General features: G+C 42.9%; 1 protein-coding gene across 1 annotated transcript in view; it reads right to left on the bottom strand.

Moving 5' to 3' along the window:
- Positions 1-16,781, bottom strand: part of epha6 (eph receptor A6) — a 701,323-nt gene that overhangs the window by 57,301 nt on the left and 627,241 nt on the right. The gene's annotated exons all lie outside the window — the stretch shown is intronic.

Here is a 16,781-nt window from a genome sequence, read left to right as displayed (position 1 = left end):
AGATGGAACTCCCTTACTTGCAATGGCAAGCTGCTGCTCTGTCCATGTTGGAGGTACCCCTTATTGGCTCTCCAGCTCAACATTCTTTATTGGATGGCATGTGCATCCTCCATCCACTAACTGGTAATTCCTGGCATAACTGATGTTGGGTGTCTGCTTTCAACAATTCTTTGAGGAGGTAATGAGCAGGTTAGCCAAAGGAGAGCCAATGGATGTTCTCTATTTGGACTTCCAGAAGGCCTTTGACAAGGTGCCGCATAGGAGGCTGCTCAGTAAGATAAGAGCCCATGGTGTTAGAGGCAAGGTACTAGCATGGATAGAAGATTGGCTCTCTGGCAGGAGGCAGAGAGTGGGGATAAGGGGGTCCTTCTCAGGATGGCAGCCGGTGACTAGTGGAGTTCCGCAGGGGTCAGTGTTGGGACCACAACTTTTCACTTTATACATTAATGATCTAGATGAAGGAACTGAGGGCATTCTGGCTAAGTTTGCAGATGATACAAAGATAAGTGGAGGGACAGGTAGTATTGAGGAGGTGGGGATGCTGCAGAGGGATTTAGACAGGTTAGGAGAATGGGCAAAGAAGTGGCAGATGGAATACAATGTGGGGAAGTGTGAGGTCATGCACTTTGGTAGGAAGAATAGAGGCATAGAAATCTGGAGTGCAAAGGGACTTGGGAGTCCAAGTCCAGGATTCTCTTAAGGTTAACTTGCAGGTTGAGTCGGTAGTTAGGAAGGCAAATGCAATGTTGGTATTTATTTCGAGAGGATTAGAATATAAGAGCAGGGATGTGCTGCTGAGGCTTTATAAGGCTTTGGTCAGACCACATTTAGAATATTGTGAGCAATTTTGGACCCCGTATCTCAGGAAGGATGTGCTGGCCCTGGAGAGGGTCCAGAGGAGGCTCATGAGAATGATCCCAGGAATGAAAGGCTTAACATATGAGGAACATTTGAGGACTCTGGGTCTATACTCGATGGAGTTTAGAAGGATGAGGGGGGATCTGATTGAAACTTACAGAATACTGAAAGGCCTGGATAGAGTGGACGTGGGGAAGATGTTTCCATTAGTAGGAGAGATTAGGACTCGAGGGCACAGCCTCAGAGTAAAGGGAAGACCTTTTAGAACAGAGATGAGGAGAAACTTCTTTAGCCAGAGAGTGGTGAATCTATGGAATTCATTGCCACAGAAGGCTGTGGAGGCCAGGTCATTGAGTGTATTTAAGACCGAGATAGATAGGTTCTTGATTGGTAAGGGGATCAAAGGTTACGGGGAGAAGGCGGGAGAAAGGGGTTGAGAAACTTATCAGCCATGATTGAATGGCGGAGTAGACTTTATAGGCTGAATGGCCTAATTTCTGCTCCTATGTCTTATGATCTTCTGGTCTAACATGGTGAGGGGTTGGTACCTACATTTGACTCTGACGTCGGGGTCCAAAACAGAAATCCTGTCCTTGGTCTCTGTGTAAGCAGAACACTAATTTTAAAAAAAAATAAAGTTGGCTGGCTTTGATCTCCTTGGTGGGATCTACTTTTGCCCATCTGGAAGCTGATATGGTTCACACATGCTTGGTCCTGAATGAAAGGAAATCTTCAAAATGGTGTTCATCCAACGCAGGTAGGACCCGATCATTTACCAGTGCAGTAGGTGGCCATGGATTTTCAGGACCAATAGATCACATTTTAAGATTAGCCTCACTGCATTTGAATAAGAGGTCTGCGTATTTATGTCCCTTTCCAGCCATGCATTGGAGAACAGGAAGAATCACGTGGAAAGTATGCAACAAGGGCGCGCAACCCACCCGACCAAGCGGAAAATGACGTGCGATGATGACGGGTGAGCATCCTTACGTCATCCTGACGTCATCGCGCACTTGCACAATATTTCAGTCGGTGGGCACGCACGGGAGCTGGCAGCGTGCCCGCCAGCAATTAAAAGACCTATTAAGGGCATTAAAAAGGTAATTGAACAAAATTTTTCACAGGCGAAAAGACCAAGTGGCCTTTACACTTTTTAGGAAACCTCATTCACGGGTGGGATAAGGTTTCCAAAAGCTATTAAAAATTAAATAAAAATTAAAACATTTTATTTATAACATGTCCCTGCTCATATGACAGAGTCACATGAGTACGCATGTTTCATAACAGTTTAAAAATCTTTAAACTCCTCATCTCCCTGAGGCAGCTCTGTGCCTCAGGGAGATTTTTCAGCGCACGTCCATGTGCATGCATGAAATTGCGCTCTCCCGCTCTTCCCCCACCTCCCCCCCACCACACACCCACCTCCCCACCCCCCCCATCCCCCACAGCACCGCCCCCCCCCCCACCCCCCGCCCACACACAGGCAGTGCTGAGCATCGCCGTGTGTGTTTCATGCCAGGCGGGCCTTAATTGGCCTACCAGCATGAAATCGCGGTCCGGCCCCGATCACAGGGAGGCAGGTGGCTTCCTGACTGGCCCTACCCGCCCCCCCGTCGAGCCCATCTGACAAGGGAAAATTCCTCCCCAAGAAGTTTGTGGTCATTAGAACACAAGAAATCGGAGCAGGAGTAGGCCATTTGGCCTCTTGAGCCTGCTGCGCCATTCACTAAGATCGTGGCCGATCTGATCTTGGCCTCTAGTCCACTTTCCTGCCTGTTCCCCACAACCCTTGTCTCCCCCATATTTCAAGAATCTCAGCCTTGAATAAACTCAATGACACATCCATCCACCGCAGCTCTCTGATATAAAGAATTCCAAAGATTCACGCCCCTCAGACAGAATAAACCCCTCCTCATCTCCTTCTTCAATGGTCACAGGAAGCGAGATAACTTCCTTTGATGTGATTTACAAAAATCTGGAGGGCAACAACTACAAATGGTTTTTTACTCCCATGTTAAGTATAATCTCAATGTTCTTCTGGCAATTTGTGTTCAATCCACAAACAAAAACTCAGGACTAAGTTATATTAAGCAGGTTGTTTTGGAAATACTGCAGCTGAATTCTTGAGAACGCACTTGTCCTTTATGTAAAAATATGCACCATTCTTTAAATAGAACTGTACTTTTTAAAATTCATAGCCATCTCTTGTGTGTTAGAAAAAGCTCAGGCTTTAGGAAGTGCCTTACATGTCTCAAATATTAATGGAATTGACAGTAATTGATAAATCTTTTCAGATGTCAGGTAAATCTGTTGTGTTTTATGAGACTTTGAATTCTCTTGTCTGACTTTGCTGCAATATTTCTCTGCAATGGTTGATATACCAGGCTCTCAGCACATGCCCACAACACAAAAGTCATTTGAAAAGCTGCTTGTTGGAGCAGTACATTCCAAACAAATAACATTTCAAAAAATCTAGTTATAATTATTTGAGATGTGAACATCACCAAGTACACAAATAATATTTTGGCGCGTTCTGTTACATTTTCTTTTGCAGCAGGGGATTTTTGACGCCCTATCTGGGACAGAGCAGTTGAAAATAAAGTCATTACAAATGATGTTAAATTTGAACAGACATCTATTATCCCTTAAGGTAGGGTTTTTTTTACTATCATCTTTCAGTTCTTGCTTATGTTATTAAACAGCTTCCAGGCATTTGATTTCTCTATAAATATCATAATCAGTAAAACCCGAGAACTAGCACAGTACTCGTCTCAGTGATAAAGAAGATTCCAGTGAAGAGGCAATGCTGTCAAGCTGAGGAAGTTAGTGCTGTGGAACACATGGTGGCTGCACCTATTGGGCTGTTTTGCTTTGGAGCTCTATCTGTAGGCAGCCACAGGCACCTCTTTCCCCTCCCTCCCATCCCTGCTCCCCTCATCTTTTCCTCTGCACAGCCCACAGTCTTCTGCCTCCAACATAGCAAAACTCACCTTAACTTCACCCACAAGTCTGTCATCCTGCTGCCATGCAGGCCTCATTGTCTAACCTCCACCTAGGTCTGAGGACCTCAAACCTGACTGCTCACAGGCAAGTCTCTACCTACTAGACCAGCTATAAGGCAGAGGCGGCTTTTCAATGGCTGCAGGGCTGGGGTTCTCTGGGGAAGAGGGAGAAGAGGCCTTAGACAAGGAAAGAGGCTGCAGGGCGAGGGCTGTACTGGGGAAGGGGGCTAGACCAGGGTGTGTGCGGGGGCACATATTAACCTGTGCAAGTGGCCTCAAGATGGTGAGGGCTGAGGAGGCAGTCTCCAGAGGAGATGAGGCCAGATGGAGATGTGAGAGTGTGTGTGAGAGAATGGCTGGTGATGTCCCTTGAGCTGGCAGTGAGTGAGATGCCAGTGAATGTGCGATGGCCTTGTGAGTGTGTGAGATGAGATGATTGCCTTACCCTGGCAGCACAGATGTGATCATTCATCCTCTTTCTGCATTGGATGGCCAACCTCTTCTGTGCAGCATTGGTACTGACCACCGCTGCCATCGCCTCCCAAGCAGGAGTGGTGACATTGCTGAACCTCCTGCGGCCAGAGCAGGGGTTGAGGACACCACAGTGGGCCTCCACAAGGCATTATAGTGACTGCTCAGTGAACTCTTCTTGGCTTTCAGGGCCATGTCTTCACTGGAGCAACCCTGTGCTGAAAGCATTGAGAACTGTGTGCGCAGCTGCAGTTTAGATATGGCACCGGAGTGAGGAAACGTCATGGTAATGGCATGGAGGGCGATTCAGAGGCCACCTGCCAGCGAGACAGCATGTTTTGTGTGGCTGCATAATTAATGAGGCAGAATGGGACGATGTGGTGTGAAACCTGCCATTGTGGCCGGAGGGTAAAAGGTCCTTTCTCCCACCACCTCACTTAGTGCATATCGTGGATGATTCTGCCCTGGTTAATTTGGAAAATTGCTTGATTATGCTTTAGCTATTTTCAAATAAACCTATGTGTTGATCAAAACAAGTATTACACCTTATTAAATGTCAGCTAAGATCAATAGTACCCGGCCAGTGCCATATTGTGTCTAAGTGTTGTGTTGCCAAATGCATCCAATAAGTTGAAGATGTTTTCCTGTACATCGCATTGAGATGTTATAGAGTTAAAGTTATGAGGGAAAAGGAGGCCATTTAGCCCATTGAGTCCATGAGGCTATCTGTAGCGAGAGTCCCTTCTCTATCCCTGAAGCCCCGCAAGTTTATTTTCCTCAAGTACCTATCCAATTTCCATTTGAAATTTGAAATTATTGATCATCCCTGCTTCTACCACCCTTGTAGGCAGTGAGCTCCAGGCCATTACTATTCACTGCAATAAAAACATTCTTCCACATCCTCTAATGTATCTCTTGCCCATAACTTTAATTCTGTGTCTCCTCGTCCTTGTAAGATCAGCCAATGGGAACAGCTTTTCTTTATCAACCTTATGTAAACATGTCATACACTTGTATAACTCTATCCAATCTCTCTTCAACCTCCTTTACTCCAAGGAACATGAGCCCAGTTTCTCCAAACTATTCCTTGTAACTAAATTCCTTCATTCCAGGCCCTATTCTGTTAGATTTCCTCTGCACCCTCTCAAGGACCCTCACATCCTTCCTAAACTATGGTGACCAGAACTGGACGCAATACTATAGTAAACAAAAATGCTGGAACTACACGGCAGATCAGGCAGCATCTGTGGTGAGAAACGGAATTAACATCTCACATTATTCTAATGAAAGGTCACCGTTCTGAAACATTAATTATGTTTCTCTCTCCACAGATGATACCTAACCTCCTGAGTATTTCCAACATTTTCTGTTTTCATTTCAGATTTCCAGCATCTGTAATATTTTGCTCCTGCAATACTCTAGTTGTAGCCTAGCCAGAGCATTATGAAGGTTCAGCATTACTTCCCTGCTTTTGTACTTAATACCTCTATTTAGGAAACCTAAGATTCCAAATGCTTTGCTAACTATACTCTCAGTCCTACCACCTTCAAAGAACCATACACATGAACTTGCAGGACCCTCTGTCCCTGCATACCCTTTAGAACTGTGCTACTAAGACTATGTTGCCACTCCCTATCCATTCTGCCAAAATGCATCACCTCACAATTCTCTATAGTAAATTCCATCTGCCACTTGTCGGCCCATTTTGCTTGCCTATGTATGCCTTATTGCATTTGGTTGATGTCATCCTCAATGATGTTTGATATTATTGACAAATTTTGAAGTTTTACTCTGTATTCCAGGATCCAAATAATTTATATATAGCAGGAAAATAGTGATTCTAGCACTGACCCTTGGAGAACACCATCCATGATTCACCATGATTTGCTGTTTTCTGTCCTTTAGTCATTGCTTTATCCCCATGCTGATACTAGGTTTTCTAAACCATGAGCCTCAATTTCGTTAATTAGCTTTTCATGTGGTACTTTGTCAAATGTGTTCTTAAAATCTATTTAGATAACATCCACTACATTTGCTTCATCAACCTTCTCTGTTAATTCATCAAAAAATTCCACTGGATCCATCAAACACCATGTGCCTTTTATAAATCTGTGCTAGTGTTGTTTAATTAACTCAAACCTCTCAAAGTTTCTGTTATGTTTTCCCTCATTATTGTTTCGAAAACCTTATCCAGCACTGATGTTAAACTGACCAGCCTATAGACACTAGGAATGTCCTTCCATCCTTTCTTGAATAAGGGTATCACATTTGCTGCTTCCAATCACCTCGCACCTCCCCATATCTAGAGAAGTTTGGAAGATATGGTAAGCCCTTCTGTTAATGCCACCTCTACTTCCTTTAGCAATCTGGGATGCAAGCTCCCTGGATCAGGTTGCTTATATAATCATAGCCAGTCTTTTCAGTACAGCCTGCATATCAATTTGTCACCCCATCCAGTACATTTACCATCTCAACTTTTACCGATATTTTGTCAGCATCCTTTTCCTCAGCAAACATCAATACAAAGTGCTCATTAACTAATCTAAATTAGGTCTAAATTAGGGTTACAGTGCATGTGTGAATGCATGGAGTTTGGTAAGTAAGATTGGTGAGTAGCAGATGCAGACAACTGTGTAGAAATATGATGCTGTGGTGATAACAGAGACCTAGCTCAAAGAAGGGCAGGACTGGGTATTAAATATTCCTGGATACAAGGTGTTCAGGAAAGATAGGAAAGGAAGGAAATGAGGAGGGGTGATGGTATTGATTAAGGAGAACATTGCAGTGCTGGGAGAGAGATGTCCCGGGGGGTCAAGGACAGAATATATTTGGCTAGAGCTAAGGAATGAAAAAGGTGTAATGACATTGGTTAGTGTAGTCTATAGGCCACCAACTAGTAGCAAAGATGTAGAGGAATAAATGTGCAAGGAAATTACAGAGAGGTGCAAGAATTAAAGAGCCAAATTTTACTGGGTGCTGTGGTCCCTGTGCCCCCGTACTCCCCTTCACCAAGCTTGCAGCTAAGAAGTGCTTTGAGAGCTTCCCAAGGGGAAGAACAGTTGCCCCACTGTCATTAAATAGCCAATTGGCCATTAAGAGGCAGGCGGCAGGATTTCTACCACTTGGGGACAGGAAGCCCCGCATCAGGGAGCTGCCACCCAATCGGACTACAGGTACTCTCTAGTGGAGATCATCTGGAGCAGTATTCCAAAGTGGGGTGGATTTTGCTGGTGTCAGACTGGCAGGCCTGAGTAATGGTGATGAGGGGGGGTCGCATTTGATAGGGTGGGTGAAGGTTAAAGGGGAAGTGTGATCTTGGGGAGGGACATCTGATGGGCACAGGGGACCTGTAAAGTAGGACCCCCCTTTCCCAACACCAGCCTGTGCAGCTAAGGCTGCTGGGCTTACCACAAAGCGTGGGCCTCCGCTTGACAAGGATAAAATAGCCGTAAAAGTGGGTTGAGGCTCTTAAGTGGCCATTAGTTGGACACATGAAGGCCTCAGAAGGCCCGATGTCTCCATTGCCTTCAACACCTACACAATGCCTCCACTGCCTTTCCTAAAATATCATAGAGGTTGGGGTGTGTGGAGAAGCGGCAAGAAAGATATGAGACTCCCCACATTCAAACCCACCAGTGGGGAGCATAAAACCCAGCCTGTAGTGTAGTTTTAATGAGGGACTTTAATTATCCAAATATAGACAGGGATAGTGGTAGTGTAAAGGGCATAGAGGAGCAAGAGATCATACAGCATGTTCAGGAGAATTTTCTACAGCAGCATTTTCCCAGTCCAATGAAATAGGAGGCACTGCTTGACTTGGCTCTTGGGAATGAGGTGGTCCAAGTGAATCAAGTGTCAGGAGGGGAACATTTTGGTGACAGTGGTCAACAAGGAAACATCCAGAGTAGGAACAATTAACAGAGGGAAAGCCAAATTCAATGGGGTAAGAATGGATCTGGCCAAGATAAATTGGAATGAAAGATTAGTAGGCAAAACTATAGCTGAACAATAGGCTGCCATTAGAGAAGAGATAATTCAAATACAGTCAAGGTATATTTCCATGAAGGGGAAAGGTAGACCAAACAAACCCAGAGCTGCCTGGATGTTGAAAGAGATCAAGAAGAAGCAGAAAGATGTCAGGTATGTAACACAATTGAGAACCAGGCCGAATATAGAAGATTCAGAGAGGAAATGAGAAAGTAAATAAGAGAAGCAGACACAGAGTATAAGAAGAAACTAACACAAAAGAGAGTTCAAGTCTTCTGCAGGCATTTAAATAGTAAGGGGAGGTGTGGGGTTGATTAGGGATCAAAAAGTAGATTTATGCATGGAAGCAGAGGCATGGCTGTGGAATGTTTTGTTTCTGTCTTTACCAAGGAAGAAGATGCTGCACAGGTCATGCTGACAGAGGGGATATTTCAGATATTTGAAGGGTTTAAAATTGATAAGGAAGTAGTATTGGTCTGTTCTTAAAGTTGATGAGGCATCAGGACCAGATGAGATCCATCCAAGAATACTGAAGGAAATGAGAGGGGAAATTGCTGAGGCACTGGCCATAAGTTTTCAATATTTTTTGGACTCGGGGTAGTTCTAGAAGATTGCAGAATTGCAAATGTTACACCTCTTCTTTCAGCTTCTCCCATTTTTCTGGGGGGTCGCCACAGTGCTGGTTGATCACCCTTCTCCATCTCCTTCTGTCAGTCACCCGTTCATCATCTGATCCCACTGTATTTAAGTTTCTCATCACTGCATCTTTCTATCTGGTTTTAGGCCTTCCTCTTCTTCTTCCTGGTAGTCACGTTGTTGCCCCAGTACAATTCTTCTCTTTTTCTGTTGCAGATGACCATTTCCATCTCTTTTTACTACTTTCTTCGATGCTCCCACAATCTTCACAGAACCCCAGATTCATGGTTCCTGATTTTATCCTCTCATATTACACCACACATCCATTTTAGCATTCACATCTCATTAGGATCCAGCCGTTGTTCCTCTCTTCTTGATGTTGCCCAACTTTCTGCACCAAGACCGGTCTCACAATTGCCTTGTAGATTCTTCCTTTCAGTTTCAGTGATACTTTCCTATCACATAACGCTCAACTATACTTCTTCCAATTACTCCAACCAGAGCTAATCTGTTGCCTTATTTTCATATCTATACTATCATCTTCTGCCACCACTGACCCCATGTACTAGAATCTATTCAATTTCTCCAAGTCTTCACTCATAATCTTTACACCTCTACTCTGATCCACTTCCCCAGGTTCAAACTGACAGTCCTTAAATTGGGTCTTTGATCTACTGATCTTCAGATCACTATAATGCAAATGTTATGCCTTAGTTCAAGAAAGGGTGGAGCGATAAGCCCAGCAATTAGAGGCCAGTCAATTTAGCCTCGGTGGTGGGGAAGCTTTTAGAAACAATAATTTGGGACAAAATTAATAGTAACTTGGGCAAGTGCAATAAAGCAAGCATAGATTTGTGAAAGGAAAATCATGTTCAACAAACTTGCTAGAATTATTTAGTGAGGTAACAGAATGGGTTGATGAGGGTAATGTTCTTGATGTGATGTATATGGACTTCTAAAGGGCATTTGATAAAGTGCCACACAACAGCATTGTGAGCACTGTTAGTGCTCATGGAATAAAAGGGACAGTAGCAATATGGATATGAAGTTGGCTGAGTGATAGGAAACAAACAGTAGTGGTAAATGGTTATTTTCAGACTGGAGGAAGGTTTATGCTGGAATTCCCTGGGGATCGGTTTTAGGGTGCCTGTTCTTCCTGATTTATATATTAATGACCTAAAACTTGGTGTTCAGGGCAGAATTTCAATATTTGCAGATGATACAAAACTTGAAAGTATTGGGAAACATGAGAAAGGTAGTGTAGAACTTCAAAAGGGCATAGGCAGGTTGGTAGAATGGATGGACAAATGGCAGGTGAAATTTAATGCAGAGAAATGTGAGGTGATTCAATTTGGTAGGAAGAACACAGAGGAACAATATAAACTAAAGGGTACAATTCTAAAGGGGTGCAGGAGCAGAGGGATCTGGGTGTAAATGTACATAAATCATTGAAGGTGGTAGGACAGGTTGAGAGAGTATATGGCATCCTGGACTTTATCAACAGAGACAAATGCAAGGTAGGTATGTTAAACCTGTATAAAACACTGGTTTGGCCTCAACTGGAGTATTATGTCCAGATCTGGGCACCACGCTTTAGGAAGGATGTGAAGGTATTAAAGAGGGTGCAGAAAGGATTCATGAGAATAGTTCCAGGTATGAAGAACTTCAATTACGTGGAAGGATTGGAGAAGTTGGGTCTATTCTTCTTGAAGAAGAGAAGGTTAAGAGGGGATTTTATAGAGGTATTTAAAATCATAAGGGTGCTGGACATCTTGGATAGGGAGAAACTGTTCCTATTAGTGAAATGATTGAGAACCAAAGAGCACAGATTTAAAGTAATCAGCAAAAGAAGCAATGGAGACATGAGGAAAAATTGTTTTCACGCAGCAGATGGTTAGGATCCACATTGCACTGCCTGAGGGTGTAGTGGAGACAGTGTCAACTGAGGCATTCGAAAGAGAATTAGATTATTGGGCAGAATTTTATGGCCCCGTTTTGGTGGGGACGGAGCTGTAAAATGCGACGAGACATTCTAAACCTCATTGGCTTCGGCAGGAACGTAAAATCCCACTGCCGTAAAATTTCACCCATTATCTAGAAAGAAAAACATTGTAGGGCCACAGCTAAAAGGCAGGGGACTGGCATTAGGGTAATTGTTCCTTCAGAGACCTAGCACAGAAATAACAGGCCGAATGGCCTCCTTCTGTGCTGTAACTATTCTGTGATTCTACCCTTGCCCTATACCTCTAGGCATATGTCACTTTCTTTGGCTCTAATAGGCCCCATGTTGAAACAACTCGATTCACAAGTGTTGCACTTGAAGCGTGTGCAAAGAGGAAAAACAGGAGAGATTACATTAGCAGCTCTTGAAATTGTTGAAAAGAATCTGAACAGCAGCAGCTGACAGTATTAAACACAGAATAATTAGCTGTGTTTTTGTTGTGGGGAGGAGGCAGAAAGTGAATTGCCATGCAATGCACATTTTAAAACATTGTAATTGCCTGAATCCTCTGCCGACATTTATAATTTTCTTAATAATAAGACATCACTGCAAACAAAAATTCATTTGGAATTATTCACCAGTGATTAATTGAACGTGCAGAATACTATCAAAAGTTGGTGCATTGGTCGACCAAATATGTCTTAACTCTTTAAGTAATCAAACACCAATCAAGATTTCACCATTATGGGAATGATCACGCAAGCCAATTTCCATTCCCTCTACCCAACCTGAATGCAAAATAGGCAGAGGACACCCAAAGTGACCTCTGTCTAACAGGGGCTGAATCCACCTGATTTGTGGGTTTTACATATGAACATACAAATTAGGAGCTGGAGTAAGCCAATTTGGCTCCTTGAGCCTGCTCAGCATTCAATAAGATCATGGTTGATCTGATTGTGGCCTCAGTGCCACTTTCCTGCCTACCCTCAATACACTTTGATACCCTTATTAGTCAAGAATTTATCTACCTCTGCCTTAAAAATATTCAATGAGCCTACCTCTATCATTCTCTGGGGAAGAGAGTTCCACAGATTCACAACTCTCTGAGAGAAAAAAATTCTCATCATCTCTGTATTAAATGGGAAACCACTTAGTTTTGATGGCTCCAGTTCTCACCCAGCACAGGTACAGGAATTGGAATAGTTTACACCCAAAATGGGCTGGATGGGAAGAAAACTGCAGGTGTGAGAGGTTAACAGCAGGGATAATGACTGCTGGCTTTGGACCTTCTGGCTGTTAAAAAAACAGTTCCATTGCTCATCTCACAGATCCTCTTATCAAAAAATATCCCTCCAGGTGCTTGTCAACTTCTTGGATATCTGATTTGAAAATGGCTGTGTACAAGCTCTAAGATCCAAATATTGTGGGTGTTACTTATTTGGGCTTCCAGCACATACAGACTCAGCAAATGAGGCAGATTGAGGTGAAGTCATTCCTACCTGATTAACATTATATTATCCCTGCTGAAGATGTAAGCATTCCATGGCCTACACCCCCAGCAAACGCTTGGCAATGCAAATGAAATACAAAGGTGGCGGAGATCCAGGTCCCCACCTTCCTCTGTTTTTTCTGCTTGTGCCTAGTATATAAGCAAAATCTCAGCACAAAGCGGCCCCATAGCATTACCATAAAATAACAGTAACTACTGCAGCTACAAATGTTGGCTAAGATAGAGAAATGGGAAAAAATAGGCAGATACCAATTGGCAATGGATCTTAAATTCAGGATTTTGAAAGACATTTCAATGATATGTTAATTTGTTTAATTCATTTTCTAACAAAGGAACATGCGGTGTTAATTAGCTCCTGCTTTGGCATGCATTAACGAGCAGCCGTTATTTGGTTTAATGGCACATTGTAATTCTAGAGAAACCCACTACATCCAATGCCAGAACTAGAGAAGAAAATAAACCAGATTAATGCATATGTATGACTGATGTACATGATTTATCAATGTCACTTCTCAGAAAATCTCAAAAGCTCATGTTGGTTCTAGTTCAGAGTTGGCACATTTCTAACAATTCCTTTTTTATCTGGAAGGGAGAATGTTGTTCCCTTGTTTAGCTCGTGACTTGAGTACAAAAAACAGGTCTTTGATCCACAAGGTTCTTGCCTCGCCCGGTATGTCTTGACTATCAAATTCAGGTCCAATCACTGTGCAGTCCATCTCACAATTATATTCTAAAAATAGCAATAACTTGGTGAAAATGAGAAACTACAGAACATATATCACTAAGAATCATTCTTAATTAATCAGAATGTTATCCTACAGCCACTGTTTTATCGGTTTAAAGTCTCACTTACAAAATGGTAAACTGCAGGTAAGCACAATTTTGTCAATGGATAAAGACGCTACGGGTGACATCTTCTGAAGTCTGATATCTTAAGGGCGTAGTCGCTTTAGCTGACACATCCATTATGTAGAACAGCAGGGGAGTAGCTTCAAGCTATAACAGAGCAGTGGGGAGAGATAAGACCCATTTAAAAGGTGATAAGAAGTGTCAGATGCAACCGAGTAATGGCCTGAAGGCAAAGTACGAGCAGGAGAAAACATGACGGGAAAAGCTGGAAAAGAAGTAGAGTACTGACAAAGAGGCAATACTGACTTTAGAACAAAGGCAGAACAGTAAATAAGAGGTTAAAATCAAACATCAAAAAAACCGGAGACAAAAACCTCAAACACCCTCAGGGGCGTATTTGGCCATAAATGGGTCATTATCGACTCCCCCGATGAAACAGACGAGAAAATGAGCCTTTCACTAAACACCAAGAAAATTAAAGTCCTCTTTCAGCCAGTTCCCACAACAAAACACCTTCTCCCCGTCAATTAAGATCCATGGCAAGTTCCTGGAAAACATAGCCCATTTTCCGTATCTTGGGAGCCTCCTCTCGATGAAGGCAGGCATAGATTATGAAGTTTATCATTGCTTCCAGCTCAGCTTTTGGTTGACTGAGGAGAAAATTATTTGAGGACCAGGATCTCAAACGTGAGACTAAGGTCATGGTTTAGTGGGCAGCAGTGGTCCCTGTGCCCCTATATGCTCCAGAGACTTGGATAATCTACATTTAGCATCTCAAAGCACAGGAGAAGTACTGTCTAGAGTAGTGCCTTCACAAGATCCTTCAAATTCCAGTGGCAAGAAAGGCAGTTCAACAGGAGCATCCTCTCCCATGCTAACTTGCCCAGCATCAAGGCACTAATCACTCAAAACCAGCTCTGTTGGGTGGGACAAGTTGTTTGTATGTCATCAGACTCCGGAAGCAATTGTTCTACTGGGAACTTGGTCGCAAAAGGAGACTCCCAGGAGGAATGGAAATGTTTTAGGGATGCCTTCAAAGCATCCCCAAAGAAGTCAAACATACCCGACTCATGATAAGAGAGAGATAAGACCCATTTAAAAGTTGATGAGAAGTGACAGAGACAACTGAGTAAAGGCCTGAAGGCAAAGTACGAGCAGGAGTAAAAATGAAGGCAAAATCTGGAAATGAAATAGAGTACTGACAAAGAAGCAATACTGGCTTTAGAACAAAGGCAGAACAGTGTGTAAGAGGTTAAAATCAAACATAAAAAAAAACTGAAGACAAAAACCTCAAACATCCTTGGGGACCTAGGGCCATTGTCGACTCCCCTGCTGAAGCAGATGAGAAAATGGGCCTTTGACTAAACACGCAGCAAACTAACGTCCTCTTCCGATCAGTTCCCACAGCAAAACACCTTCCCCCAACTTATGGGGGCTTTTGAACAACCAAAATGGAGAAGGCTCATTCTGGAAGGAACTGAACACATTGAGAAACATCATTGGCAATATGCAGAGGTGAGGTCAAGGCATTGTAGGGAATGCATAAAACTCACCTACTCATCCCTTTAAGTACCACCTGGACCACATGTGGCAGAGTCTGCAGATCGTTCATTGGACTTATTGGCCAGCTCAGAATCCATTGAACCAGAGTGGAAACAAGTCATCCTCAATCTTAAGGGACTGCCTCAGAAGCAGGAGAAGTGTGACAGGACAAGAGTTCTGCCAGTCTCAGTATCCTGTCTTTCCCAAATCATAGGGTTGGAGCCATTAACATAAAGGGAACAGCTACCCAACCCCTTTAAATGGGCATTCAACCTTGGTGCTTTGTTAAGCACAGTCAGGTTGCTTTGGCCAAGGTCAGAAGCATCTTAAAAAATGATGGATTTGGCAGATCCCATTTGATAATTTCAACTCACCTTCGGATAAACATAGATCTTCGAAAGAACCTGATATTCTCCATATAGTGGAGAAATCATCACTACGGTCCCCAGTTCTGTCAGGATCACATTGTGTAAGTATACCTACATCATGCAAACATACTTTGCATCAGACAGAAAGGAAGCAGAATTGCAGGATATGCCATGGATGTTGTCATGCCTCCAGTCTTTCCTTGTACATTGATATTATGATGGAAGGGAGAGTACAAGAAATGTCTGGCATTCCCACTCCTGTCAGCCTCTTGCATTTGAGCTGAAAAGGGATGAAGACCTAATTGAAACTGGCCCTCCTCACTCCATCAAGTTGACTTATTGTCATTTTAAAAGGGACAGGAATTTCAGGGTTCATGAGTTTTGAAACTTTTTAGTAGAGGTAATGGCAACAGATCCTTGCATCACTTGGCCAAGTGTTGGCCAGCAATTAAACCTAATGCATTAGAGCTGTTGAGTTAGCTTTTATAGTTTAACTGGGAAATTATTTAATATTTGAGTTACTCAGCAATGATTACAGTCATTCTATGCTAATATATTTGTGGTCAAGCTCCACTCACAATGAATCAACAATACTAAAGTGATAGATCATCTGAATACCTGCTCTGGTTGGTTGAAATAGTGCTGTGCAATACCACTAATCCACATATGAGATTCAATTAGTCTGATATTTTGACAAAGATTTTTACTCTATGGATGGCAAAATAAAGGACAAAGAATTTCACAGGAATGTGTTATTGGGGTAAAACCTGGTCTTAGCCCAGACTAAGAGGTCTGAGACTGGTTTGATCTTGGGCCTTGGGCTTCAATAGCAAAAGCTAGCAATGCCTCTCATGATTGTGCTGAAGGTGGAATCAGGGGAGAACTCACACCTGGTAACCTAGTCCCTAAAGATAGGTTTCTCTATCTATAAAAGAACTTAATTTTAATCAGTGGCCACTGAAAAATCCTGAGTGGAGCAGATCTGACATCTGCCCTGTTCAACCGGAACATATTTTACAGAAAGGTTCTTCAACAGGCATTAGCTGGCAAATGAATTAATATATGAGGCTGAATACTTGTTTTAGATAGCTTCCCATGATGCCTAAAGAAATGGGCCCTATTAATTTAACAGTTGGCCGAAAGCCTCACAGATTGGATCCCACTACCAAACTGATCAGTGTTGCACCTGTTTTACACCTGAAAAATGTGTGCAAAAACCAAATCCTATCCCATTGTGTTTGTTGCAAATCATCCACTCTTCAACTCACTGAACTCCTTGCGGAAATCATCAGCTAAAAAATAATTTCATACAGTTTTAAACTGGTGTGCATATTACATAAGCATACGTGCACACTGAAGAAGATACCATGAACCGTATATAAAATATGACATTTTTAACTGGGCATACGATGATTTATATACCCATAGATGGACAATAATTTATGATGGATTTTTTTTCTGTCTTAATGGGATATTGTAACGTGTACAATAGAGTAACATTAAACCTACACATGTTTTCCGTTTCATCTCAAACAACATAGGCCTGAATTTTTTGGCTGGTGGGGACTCCCTTCCTGCCATCCGAAGAGTCAGTGAGGAGGACATCGCCGCTGATC

This window comes from Carcharodon carcharias, chromosome 18 (genome assembly GCF_017639515.1).
Source record: "Carcharodon carcharias isolate sCarCar2 chromosome 18, sCarCar2.pri, whole genome shotgun sequence".
NCBI classification, from domain to species: Eukaryota; Metazoa; Chordata; class Chondrichthyes; order Lamniformes; family Lamnidae; genus Carcharodon; species Carcharodon carcharias.
Note: the sequence above shows the minus strand (reverse complement) of the source record. Positions and strands in the feature narration are given on the sequence as shown.